The following is a 14,388-nucleotide window of genomic DNA, read 5'->3' on the forward strand; positions in this document are numbered from 1 at the left end:
AGCTGGTAGAAGTTTTAATATAGAAACTTTACTATAGCAGTTGAGCAGATGAGCCTACAAATGAAGCTTCAGAACTATAGTTTCTATACTGATACAGTTCATTTTCTAGGACAAAGGCTTCTGCAAAGTCTACACATGACTTCAATCCCATGTGAACCTTATTAAAACATCTCTAAAGAAATGTAGTTTATTTATGGATCTTGGCAATGTCCTTGAAATGTGGATAACATTTATTTGTGATCATACAGGGATGCAGATTAAATCTTCTGACAGCCATACAGATATAAAATAAACGAAAATATTTTACTTTCAAATTTGTTCTTAATCACGAAGTCCAGGAAAAAAGAGTGGCGTTTACTGTAGAGAAGAATTCAAGGGAACTAATCTGGACTGGGTTTTCTATCTGCCTCTCAATTGACTGTATTTTCCTGTTAGACAGGCTTGTTCTTAATCATATGATCAATCAGCAATGAAAGCACCCAAGTTTAGTGCCTCAAGAGTTATAACAATTTTGCTGGGATGTGTACATTTATTCCAAGGCCCATATTTTCATTCTTCTGTTGTTCTCACAAACAACTTGATCTCTTAATTTTCTCGAATAACTTCTGACATTGTAACTACTAGATTTGCATTGGAAAATCTCCTGAAAGCATTAAGATTTTTCTTCTTTTTTGTCATAATAATTCATTATTGCCTAAAAAGATTAACATTTTCAGGACACTAAATTCTCTTCCATTTCCATTATCCGTAATAAATACCCTTTATGAGTTGATACCTGTAAGCTTTCCACTTGTACTGAGAATATGCTGAACCTACAGCATACTTTGACCATATTGCCTTTCTTCTAGTTTCTGATATACCACCTTTTTGAAAACTTCATCAAATCTTTATGAAACATATGTGTATATATCCTCTCCTGCTTGGAAATTTCCTGTAGTGCTGGCTAGATAAATTCTCTGAATGGTTCTTCAGAACAGACACATCAGAAAAATGGAGACTAATGCATGCTGACCCACCATATGGGCAGGATTTCACTGAAACCCTTCTTTTCTTCTTATGAGACATATACACAAATCCCAGAAGTTATGTACACAATTTCGTGTTTAATGACATAGTGCAGCATACTGTTCGTAAGAGTATGTAGGCACAGATGAATCACGAACATAAACAGAGGGAGACAGATTGTATACATAGAGCCTCTCTTACTGTGTCTAACTCACACTGAGCTCAGTGGTTGCTAGTCCTTATGCCTGAGGCAGCAACTACCTGCAGAACCTCTCCCCTTGTCCTCAGAAGTATCTTATTAACCCCAAAAGAGCTGCTGATTCTGCACTACCTGCTCTAAGTCTCTTTGTTGTAGACAACTGCCAGTCCTCCTGTCTGCTAGGCCTTCAGCATGGAAATGATTTTCACAGTAACCCTGAGAAGCTTTATCAGGGTCCCTTGAGCTATGCACACAGGCTCTGCTCCTCACCTTTTAACTCACAGCAGAATGAAGGTATCAAAGCTGGTAAATTTTGTTGTGGAATCAGCTGCTCTGCTGCAGGTGGGCACAACAAAATCTCTGCTGAAGAAGTTTGAACAACGGTGGGAAAAAAAAAAAAGAAAAAGACGACAAGAAAGAAGAGAGGGTTTAAAAGATGGGGAGAGTGGAAAGGACACTATAGACACAAAAGAGGAAGAATGGGCAAAAAAAGAATAGCCAGAAGACACCAATGACAGAAGTCATCTCTAGACTGTAAAAGGATGAGACATGAAGTGTTTGCAGGGGATTTATTTTTTAGAAGGAGCAAACAAACAAAATCCCAAAGAACTGAAGCGCAGCCCTCCATCTTGTGTACTGTGGAAAAAACGTTCCCTCCTTCTGCTAACATCTGGCCACAAAAGAAAGCCAAGAACCAGTCAAAGAAGAGTAGTTCATTGGCAAACACATGCCAGTATTCTTGCAATTACTATCATACTCACAACTCTGGCCTGTGTCTCAGGCACCGAGATTTAATGACTATGTGACCTGAAGGAAATAAATGTACCTGAGAGTGCTTATTTTGCCCCTAAAATTATGAGGTTTTTAGATGAAAAAATAATTTCAACACAGGAAGAAGAAAAAGAGTCAATGGGGCCTTTGACTGAAGTCTCCAAGAAGAACTGAAGATCCCAGCATGCCATGCAGTAATTACCTCATTGCGATGCACACATAGCACATTTTAAATATCCAGCCACAAGATGTCAGCACACTCAACAGGAATTCTTACAAAAAGAAAAATCTGTATGAATGGGATCTTTCTATGTCACAGATCTCTTTTCCCTGCTAGTAATGGCAAATTAGATGTTTCTGAGGATCTACGTGAAATTCAGCATTCAGGCTGTACCTTCTAAGTGAAAATAGGTGGCCTATCATGGTCTGATCATAGTATCTTACTGAGAGTAAAATGCTGGGACACAATGGAGAACATGGTTTTCTCTTCTGGCTCTGAAAACAAATGATGTTGGAAAAAGATCTAAAATAGCTCATAAGAACCTAACATGATTTTCAAGGACAGAGTAAAAGCTCTGGCCAGCCACTTAGATGTTTAAGTCTGCATATACTCAGCCTTGAAATCCTGCTCCAGTACCTCTCCAGAGACGATTTCATCTTACTAAAGTTCCAGATACCTGTTTCATGGTCTTCATAATCACAGTATCTATAATCCTTTAACTACAAATCCTATAGGTGTGCTCTGGCTTGCATATTGACACTGTAAGTGGAGAGTATATGGGATGTGGGCATAGCACAAAATAAAGTAATCATGGCCACTTTCTTTCAAAAAGAGTTCAGAATGAAGGTGCCGTGATATCACGAGTCTTGTCATGATAACATGGAGTCTTCCTTTTAAAATGTATTCAGAATTTCCTCCACGTTCTTTGAAATCTTTCAGCATGTCATCATAGCCACAGCAGATGGTATATCAGAGGCTTTCCAGGCAGATTGGTGTAACTAGATTCTCTAAGCCTGACTTCTGTATTAGGTAAATTATTAGGCAAAATGTATAGTAGAATTAGTGGACACCTGGATAAATACAAGTTACCTGGAGAGATGAGCATGCCTTCTGCAGAGGGAAGTTCTGCTATGTAGAAGTTTTGGCATTTTTTTGACAAAGTCATCAAACCCTAAAATAAGGATGATTTAGTTGATATAGTCTGGCTGCATTTCCAAAAGGCTTTTGACAGTGGCCATCTCTCACGCCTTTTAAAGAAAACAAGAAGTCACAGCTCATTTCAAAGCTGGGGAACCTTCCATGGATAAAAGTATCTGACTGAGAGATATGAAGCAGAGAAAAGGAGTAAAATACTAATTCTTGTTGAACAGAGAGGTCACTATGGAATTTTACAGGGGGCTGAGGTGGGACTTGTGCTTTTCAATGTCTTCATGACAGTCCTGGAAAAGGCTTTTTGTAGAGATCTGGGAAAGTTTGCTGTTAATACTAAATTATTCAGAATAGGAAAAATGCAGACTGACTGTGAAGAATTGCTGCAGAAACTTATGAGGCTGATTGGGCAATAAAATGGCAGATGAAATGCAGTGCAGAAAAATGTAAAGTGATGCACAAGGGAAAAAACCCACAAATTCACATATAAAATGATGAGCTAGGAGCTAAGCATTATCACTCAGAAGAAAGATCTTGAGATAATGAGAGTTAGTTCCACAAAAAAATGTCAGTCTTATGTTCAATAGCAGACAAAAAAACCCAAATCAAATGTTAGGAACTGTTAGGAAAAAGAATGTAACAAAACAGAGAACAAGATAATGCTCAGTTGAATAATCATGAATCACCTTTGAATCTGTGCAATTCTGGCCCCTGTCCCATTGTCCTCCCATGTTCAAAAGGATATAGTAGAATTGGAAATTATTAGCAAAATTATTAAAACAAGAAAAATTGTTAAAGATGTGGATTTATTTCCAGATGGGACAAAGCTGAGGCATATAGGGTGACATAAGACTCTTCTATCTAGAGAAGAGACAAATTAGGAGGAAGACAAAACCGGTCCCTAAATTCAGGAGTGTAGGGAGAACAGAAATTTTTTTTTGCTCACCATATCTTCCACTGTATCTCCAGACTGAGCAGACAATCCTCAGCTGGATGGCCCTTTGGGTCTGACCTAGTACAGCCATCCACTGTGCTGACCACTTTCTGGCGAACAGATAGTATGAACTGATAATAAGCATTTTGCCTATTAATTTAACTGTTGGCTAGTATCACTTCCAGTGCTTTTATTACTTGTGATGCTGCCATTTATCATGTACACTTTGCTTAATAAATTCACATTTTTAAAAGAAAATAAGTAGAAAGCTTTTGGGAACAAAGTTTAGGAATAACATAATGATGGTATTATACCTATTTAAAAATAGACTAAAAATATCTATAATCTGGGAATCAGTCCATATTAATCATTACCCAGGTAAAAGTCTAATTGAAGTTAATGAACATTTTCTCAGAGGAAAGGTTTCAGGATTCTCTTCTATATAGATTATTTATATCATGCTCATCACCATAGTTTCTGAATGTGTTCCAGTAGTACATTAAGCAATGTGACTAACATCTGTCACATGGTTTTTTTTCTTCAGTCTCTCTCCAGGGGAATAAATACATGCAGTAGACTATCTTGTATCCTAAAGGAATTTTGCCAGGTGAAGAGGGGAAGAGAAGATAAAAGAATGAGAATGGAAAAATAAGTTTTATTTTGTTTTGTTTCTATAAATATACAGTTTGCTTCATTTTTACATCAGTGAAATCATGACAAAAATATGTACTACCTTTAGACTTTGTTATTTCAATTTACAGACTTGCTTTTGACTGTTAGCTTGATACTGAATTAAGCTGCATGTACAATAAAGTTATATCCATTAATTTGACCCTCTTTCTTTCCTGAACTAGTAGTGGTAATAAGAAGACAAAAGAAAAATATGAAACATATTTTGTTAACGATGAAGAAAAGCCAATATGGCACTGATCATGAAGTATGAAAGAATTTTCAAGGATGATAATTGAATGGTATCCAGTTAGTAAGAAACTATGTTAACATTTTAAAATATTTAATTTATTTAAATTGTAATTGATTTGCAAAATAAAATCTTTCATATACATGGACAAAAAAAAAAGAAATAACATTTAAAAATAACTGTGAAGTTTAGCAAAAACAGTACCACTCAGTGTTTGACTTGGAATGTATCTGCATAATTTTTGAGCCGAACAAATTGCTAACATAGATTGATATGTAATTTTCTTTGCAAACCACTTTTAAGATATTTTTTCAAGGAGCAGTTACTATGACCAAAATCTGCATTTTGGAGATGGGCTAGTGAAAGAGAAAATGACTCATCTAGTAAACCAGCAAACTAATGTTAGGTTCTAGGATGCCTGTGGCCCACATTGCCTCCCCAAACAAAGGAACAAAACTAAAGCAAATAGTAATAGGCCACCATGGTTTGAAAGCCCTCCAGTATTTTTTCTGATCTCACTGTAAGAGTGGCTTGTCCTTCTTTATTTAAAGAAAAAGGGGGATTGTCATCTTACCAGCAGATAAGAAGTGGAGTAGTGTGCAAACAACCATCCCACCTTGGGCATGACCTTGGCTGCCCCCATCCAGGAGGGATTTCCAAGAGGTGTATATGGCCTATTAACAGGTAAGATTCTACAACCCACAAAAGGATGAATGTCATGTACATATCGTCTCAAGAGTTCTGGGAAGGATCCTAAAGAAAGACCCCAGTAGCACACACACAAAAACACCCCTACCCCAGGCTGTCAGGCTTTTGTTAAAGTCCTTGACAAAATATCGGGTTGCTTAGCTCCATAATATTAAAGGAAGCTTGGTCCTGCTGTTATAAGTCTTCCTTTTCTCAGTGACAGTCTTCCCATTCTAGCTAATGACAGCAAACACATCTGAATATTTATTATGTGTTGAAAGCACAAATGTTGGAGAGAGACAGAGTATAATAATGCCTTTTATTCTTCTTGAGGCGATCTGTCTTGGCACTCTAAGTGCCACAGATAAAAGCAGCAATAAAGAAAAAAAAAAAAAGGAAAAAGAAATGAATATCTCAATTAAAATAACAAAGCATTACTGAATGAAATGCTAAAATCATCTTAATGCACCAGGCTGAAAGCCATCCAAAAGTGACCTATGAGTGCATCCTGTAAAATTATAAACCTATGCCTTTGCCAGAAAAGAGAGCCTTCCTTAAGCCACAGGCTGCAAAGGTGAATTTTTTCAGAGCTTGGCTCTAGAAATAGTTTGTATCTCCTAAGAGGGTTAAAAGGTATAGAGAGTGCCAGAATTTCTGTAAGAGGTGAAAGTTGCGTAATAAAACCACTGACTATGGATCTGAGACTATACCTCATTTTCTTTATGTAATTTAGTATGGCTATGTGCTAAATGAGACCAGAATTATTCATGCTGATGAATACCCAAGTAATTGCCTATGGCAGTTCTGCATATTGTGTGTGCCAGATACACAAGAGTTAGACATGCAGTTTAACTGGGTCTAGTGACCTTTAAAATCATGCCTGTTTTTTATTCATGAATCATCACTTTGTTTAGCAGGCAGTTAGTGTTCATTCACATTTCTTGCCTTTGCTGACCTTGTTCCAGCCTAAGTCACTTATTGCAGCAGATGACTGTTCTGAGGTAAGCTTAAGCCAGGGTAGAAAGCACCAAGTTGTAGCTATTCAATGATTATTTAAATATTCACAATGAGCTTAACTCCCCCTGGAACTGTAATCACAGAGCTGTCTGTAGGAAGAACAGTGAAAATCTTTTCCTGCAAGCTTTGTGAGTGTCTCCAAAATGTAATTGATTTATTGTAGATAAAAATGGACTGGACAATACTGAATGTCTCCACAGTCTGTTCGCCTGCTGAAGAGAGGGCTCTGGTCAAGGTCTAATTGGTAGGATTTGATATTCCTTCCAAAGGACAATTCTTGCTAGACAACTTGTCTGATGATTTTGGCCTTCTGGCATTATTTTTTCTAAACCAGAGAAAAATGATTTTGAGCAAAAAGAAGCACCAAGTATAAACATCTTTGCCATTCCTTTGCTTACTTCCCCTTCAGCTTTAAGTCTTCCCCCCCTTTCCCATTCTGTGTATGCCCATATCACCTCTTTCCACTCTCTTTTCCCTTTTTTTCTGTCATCTTTCTTTTACTTTGCTTGTACAGACAGCATTTATTTTGTTTTCATTTTGCACTTACCTTCCTGTTTGTGTTCACTACAGTTCCTTTGGGAGGAGGCACCCTGCCCTCTGTCTTGCTTCCCATCCACCTCCCTCCCTCTTTTTAGTTCCTCATCCCTTTACTTCCAACATGCATATCTCTTTTTATACTCCCCACTATATCCTTTGAGTGTATGTATGTATGTAAAACAGATGATCCCACCTTTTATCACACTTTTTAAGCTGCACAGAGCTTCCAGCCCTTGATCTCTTTATCTCACACATTCTGTGCTGTGTTCTTATGTTGTGATTAATAAAAAGTCTGTGTTGGAAGCTTTTAGCTATATAATAGCAAGTAAACTGACATTTTTGTTGTTGTTTTTATGAGACCATTAAAAAGTTAGCAAACTATCAACTCCCATATGGCTGCTATCAGATAACTGACTGAAAACCTAGGCTTTTGGGGGTGTCTCGGCCCTTTGAGTCGCAACCACCCTTGTGCCAATCCATCCAGCCTTCTTCCCTACCACGTGTTCTTGTTGAATTACAGAGTCCCTTCCTTGCCACCTTCCTCCGAGGGCACTTATGAGTGACATAGTATGATGAGGCTGGAGTCAGTGAGGGGTCTGAGCTGAGCTGCCATATCACTGTGCTTGGAGAAGGAGGCAGCCCTGGAGCAGCTTACCTTCAGGCAGTCGATGGGTGGTGGTGGGGAACTTATAACACCTGTGCTGGCATTAGGCCAAAACACGATACTCTTATGGCAGTATTTTAGCCAGGGTCTTCCCCAAAATGCCTAGATCTGGGGAAGATAATAAACTAATATGCTTACCAGTGACTTTCACCTCTAGTAATTGGGTTACTGTCTTAGCAACAGGGAATCAGAATTTGTTTTTGAAAGTTGAGGTAGACACTGGCATTAATAGGACCCTGGTTTTTAGAGCTATTTTTAAAAAAATCCATCATACCTGTCTTTGCTTAAAATCCAGAAAGACCTTTGTATGCATGTTTATTGATGACATATCATTACCTGTATGCAATAATAGCATTAAGAGGACAAACATAATTCTCAGTGTTCAACTAGTAAAAAAGTAAAATGCTTTCATCCAAACGCCAAATACATAATTTGGATAAATCCACGAGGGTAATGTTCACTCTTTGCAATAGACCATCTGGCACAGAAGAGGCTGTGCCAATTAATATAGATGGAATGACTGTTAACACCACAGATAGTAAATATTTCAGACTAATCTTTCTTGTCATTTATCAGCTAAATTCATCCTTCAAAATTTGCGGTCAGAGTCTCCAGAATGTTGAAACAGATTGATCACATTCAGACTTTTACTAGCCTGCAAACCCTTTGCTTGGTTTTTAACTCTTATACAGTCCTGGTTTCCACTCATTTGTATGAGGGTGAGAGATTATGAACAGCACAGCACTATTATTTGTCTGAGCTGCCTGCCTCTCTTGTTAAGGTATAAGTATTGCCTTGCTAATGTTATGCTTAATTCAAAAGATTGTGGTTCACCTACTTTTCTCAAAGGAAAAGGAAAATACAGTTTGAGTAATACATCCCTAATGGCTATTGCAGAAGAGAGAATAAGACTATGTTTCCAATATTAACTAACAAGTTGATCCTGAGGAGGCTTGGTCAACATTTCAGCTCTGCTAGAATCATTTACCAAGACCGTATTTCAGTTCCTATCTAAGAAATCTGTGCAGTTCTTTTATAATACCCAGGAACTATTCTTTTAATAGTCCTCAAAAAACCCTTTTTGAATGTTGATTTGTTTTCTGGACCCATTTGACAAAGCTTGAAACAAAGGTGTATAGGAGCTGAGCCAAGTATTTTCCAAACTGTTTAGAGTGCTTCAGAAGCACCAGACTTTTGAATCTTACCCTTTAATGTTGGAAACTTAGCAATGAAGCATTAAAAATCTTCGTCTTCAAAATACAATACTAGCAGTAGAACAAATTGTGTGATGGTGGAAGCAGCAGAGCAAGAAGATTGCTTTAGCTTTCAAGTCATCACCTAGCAGTCTAAAAGAAAAAAAAAGTGAAAAAAGAAGAAAATTATCAAAACACAGCTGTTTTTGTTTGTTTATTTTCTAGTTGCCTTTAAAGGTGTGGAGAGACAGGCAGAAATTTTGCATATTACTCATAGGGAAAGTTTGAGTATGCATACAGAGCAGTGCAGAGCAAGCCACTGTGATATGATCAGAGAAGGATTTGCTGGGGTAGAGATTACTTCAGCACTGCTCACATCTGACCATATTCTGGGTTGCATCACAGGGAGCATTCAACACACTGTGAAAAAATGCAGATTTTTTAAAATATCAGGATTGAAACATACCTTCATGAATATGAGTAGCACAGGATCATATATAGAAGTCTTATAAAATATCTGATTTGAAAGTTTTCTACAAATTTTGCTATAACTGAAGTCATATACTGATTTCACCAGTCTGACTCTCACTATCACCCAAGGTCAACAGCTTCAGTAATGCAACAGAAATTGTCAGTAAATTAACAAGTAAGTGTGTTTGGCTGTTTCTGGAGTCTGTGATACAGACATTCATGCTAAGCAAATTGTTATTTTGCAACAAGTGCACTGCAATGCTCTGTGAAGAGACAGAAGTTTCTTGGGATTTGAGACATACGCATACATGAAGAGGCTTTATGAAACACTGACTTGTGCCATTTTGATTTGTATTGCCCTTGATGAGCTGTTAACTTCCCAGAAATGAATCCACTTTGTTCTGTTCTAGGGCAGTTACTCCTCTATGTATTTGGTGGTTTTGAAAGAAAATGAAATTTAAAAACAGGTGGGAATTTAGGATGAACATTTCCCGTATGATTTTTTAACCTCAGTCTCAAATATATGGCATTCCTTTCTTTTAGAGAACAGACGTGGATGCAAAACAATAGATATCTTAGAAAGAGACAAATTAGAATTTTAAATCCTCATTATAGCACATATGCACGCTTCTAGAGGTTGCATTCATTCCTGTTACGATAAGTAAATTTGTGTTTATGCACCTAAAAACATGGCTAAGCCCCAGAGAGTTATTATGTCTGAAGAATTGTGTATTGCTAGAACATAGTCCCCTGTGCAGACTTTGTAATTCAGGCATGTCCCTTCTTGTCCTGGATGACCTGTGGACCAACTAAAGTTATTAACTATGTGTTTATAAATGCTTGTACTGAGGACACAGCCATTCATCGGTCTCCTGCATGATGCTCATTGAGGTTCTCCTTTAGGTAAACAGCAGCTTAAATTGTTCAAACAATGTTGATGGTAGTAATAATGACCATCTTTTGTTTAATGGTTTGTTATTTAGATCCCTTTCCCCTAAAACAAGATCCCTAGTTTCTGTCCCCTCCTAATCATGTTTTATTTTTAAAAAGTTGTATCCCAAGAAAGTTGCTTTAAGGACCAGGTATGCTAAGGGTATGATAAGAACATGAACCTCTCCTTCTGAATCGGAGTTACCATACAGTCAGGAGCGCATGCCATGTGGCCATAAAAATGGCAGATGGGGGCAACATAGAGAGAACATGTAAGTGAAAAGTACATCTCTACTACAGAATGTAGATAACAGGAAATTTCCAGTGCTGGACCTTATGACGATTTTATGTACTTCATTCTGAGGTGCCTAATTCTGCTTTTGTACTTTATTTGGAAAATATAAGAAAATTCATTTGCCTTACAGAGATTTTAAGTATAAAAGAAGAATTCCAAACTCCTGCTGCTGTCACTTTAGAAGGTGATTTATAGAGCAAGAAGTTCCAGCCAAACAATTACTCTTTACAGTCAGTAGTGATCCAAACTTCATTAATTTTCCCAGATCTTTTTTATTCCATCTCTATTTTTTACCTCTCTAAAGTACGTGACCATGTCTTGCAGAGTTCAGTTACACTTTATGTAAACAATGCATTTCTTTTATTCCTGTCTTTATTGTATCCAAGTTAATTCATTCATGGTTTGTAACTAAATTTGGTATACTACACAGTCACCATCTGACGCATCATATTTGGTATCCTGAAACCAGGTATGTGGGCAAGCATGAGGAGGATTTCTAATGTCATGACTACCACCAGGTATTCATACTCCATCACCAGGTTTCTGTATACAACAGAGATAATGTATTTAATAATGAAACGTAAAGATGCTTTGAAATGGATCTGCTTTCTTGCATCATTTAAAGACTTTTTAGGAAGAAAAAGATGTGATATGATGACAAACAGTAAGATTTAAAACTCATTTTCCATTTCCAAAATTATTTAAAAGTATGATTTCTTTGTCTGCACCATGCATATCTTGGACCTTCTCTTCAATTCCCCTAGTTTCATTTGTTTTTCTTATATAGAATTCATTTAGTTCTTCATATAACCATCTGCTTTCTAGTACATCTTCATTTTTCTCTTTCATGTCAGGGTTTTTTTGCTTTTCAGCATTTTTATTGCATGTTTGCAAGTTCCTAGCTTTGAGCTCTGGAAGCAACAACAAGGATTCAAATCTAACTTTTTTAAGATTGCTTACTTAATAATCTACTGACATGGTTTTGTAGAGTTCAAATGCACAAAGGCTATATTCCAGAAATTTAGGACATTACCTAGAAAAGGCCAGGAAACCATAGTTATAATAAAAAATATTGCTCCAATGATACTCAGCAGTCTCAGGACTAACGTATTCTCTGAAGTATATAAGTCCTATGAGTAGCAAATGTAATTATTTTCTTTTTTGTTTTTGGAAAATAAAAGCCTTGAGTCTGCTATTTGAAGTGCACAATTATTTTGCTTATGTATGTGTAAAATGAGTATAAAACTTACATCACGGATATTGCAAAGGACTCCTAATTAATTAGCAGTTTTAAAGTGCTTTGAGATAACTTGATGAAAAATGCTATTAAAGTGTTATTATGATGACATAGAATCATAGTATAGTTTGGGTTGGAAAGGACCTTTAAAGGTCATCTAGTCCAAGCCCCCCTGCAATGGGACATCTTCACTTAGATCAGGTTGCTCAGAGCCCGGTCCAACCTGATCTGCAATGTTTCCAGGGATGGGGCATCTATCAGCTCTCTGGGCAAACTGTGCCAGTGTTTCATGTTTTACCACGGTCAAATGATTAAAGTTGATGTCTCACCATGAAAATATATTGACTTATAATTTTGAGTCTTAAACTTTAAAATGTAATTTTCAAGATCAAAGACTGTATGAGTACTTTTTTATCACTACACTGAAAAATAAATTGCACATCCATTTCATTAGTATATGTTACTAACTTCAACCCCTGCACTCTAGTTACTAATAGTTTTTTCAGCTGTGGACTGAAGTCTGCTGCTGGTGAATGAATAAAAACTGAGGCAGCGATTTTTATTGCCTGACCAAAGCATAATGGAATTCACCTGTGCTGATAGCTATAAAATTCTTGAAAATATTTACAAATACTGTCCTCTGACATCTGCCCTTTGCATTTGTCTTTCTGAAATCATTGTTTCCAGGCTGTCTGCTGTTCTCTACCATATACTAGCTCTTGGAGTTGAGGAGATACATTTTTTTTTATAGTGCAATGGAGCAGTATGCCTACAAGTGACCTTGTAGGCACTATTACATTTTAAAGAACAAATAACAGGCGTGAGATATTAAGGAATTAAGTTCTGTATGAACTTGTGAATTTCATTTTATTTGGCAAAAACCATTTTCATTGCAACCTTCACTTGCATTGTAAGCTCCATCATGATTAAGATGTTTAAGGCTATGATTCCACAAACATTTTTCTTGCTGGTAGAACAACTTAAGTAGTTCTCATCTTCTCCCCCTCTTAACTGTTTAGTCCTATCCTTTTTTCCCTTTCAATTACCCTATGGGATATACCAGCTCAAGACACAAGTTTAAGAGAAAACTATCCACTTTCTTGGCGAAACCTGACAGAGTTTGTTTTTCTGAATATCATTTTCTGACATTGGGATAGAACTCACAATGACAGAGGCATCAATGATCCTTAGTGCTGAAAACTCATATGCAGCGAAGACAAAGACTCCATTTGCTAAGATACTAATTTTGAAGGATCATCTTTACAGAAGCTGACAGGCTAGACTGAAGTTGCTGCTGGGACCAACCTCATAACCAAACCTCACAGGAGTGTGTCAAAGTGATGTAAAAGGAGACTATTTTTCCAACCAGAAGTGATTTCACAGCCATGAATACTCAGACCAGGCTGAAAAGAAGAGATGCTATGAGAGATTATACCACTTGTAGCTGAGAATCGTAAGAGTGGCGTGACCCAGGCAGCAATCTGTTCAGAGCTGGATTTTGGGTTTCACAGATTTCTCAGACTTTTTTTTTCCCCAAGTCTATGCACACTTAAGGAATTTATGCATTTCTTGCTGTCCCACCATATTCCCATATTACCTCTAACTAGGAAAGCAGAACTCCTGTAGACCAGTGGCCTCCATGCAGAACATATAAACACTAGCTCCTTGGAAGAACTGTGACAGCTGTCCTGAAAGTATGTTCCTGAAAGTCACAGGGCTGTGAACAGTGACCATCACTACGCACAACACGAGACCTTGGGAGCGTATGGAACTGAGTGGTTGGATCCAAGCACAGCAAGCTAATGCCTGCCCAGAGAGTGGACATGTGCCAGGGCAAAACAGCAATCTGTACCACTGCTCTTAAAGAGTTACCTGTTCATTGCTGAGCATCACTGGTTTCACAATAGTACAGTTTTATCAGAAATACAAAATCAGAGCATGAAATCAGAGTGAGAAGCAAGGAGCTAGGCATACATGAAAAACATGAATGTTTGTGTCTCAGGGCATGTTTTCCCAATCATTTTAATCTGCCTATTCTTGAAGAATTACCACTTCATTGCAGGAATAAAAAAAAAAAAAAAAACATAAATATTTTAAAAACAAAAACTGAAATAAAAGTTATCTCTTGGTGTACATTGTCTTCTCTGTATCCTGACTTTTCTGAAAATTTAGCCCATGGCAGTTAGACTGTGAAGGAAGAAAGAGAAGATGGGCTCTTGCAAGTGAGCTACAGGGAGTTCTAAGAACGTGGGGTCAGCTGGACTGAGAAAATGTAAAGTCAAGGACAGAAGGAAAAGCCACTAAGAGCAATTAAGAGAAGGGAAAGGGAGCAAGTGAAGAGCATGAGTCTTGTAACATTCTTGTTAGCATTATGATGAA

Source organism: Haliaeetus albicilla, chromosome 14 (assembly GCF_947461875.1).
Source record: "Haliaeetus albicilla chromosome 14, bHalAlb1.1, whole genome shotgun sequence".
Taxonomy (NCBI): Eukaryota; Metazoa; Chordata; class Aves; order Accipitriformes; family Accipitridae; genus Haliaeetus; species Haliaeetus albicilla.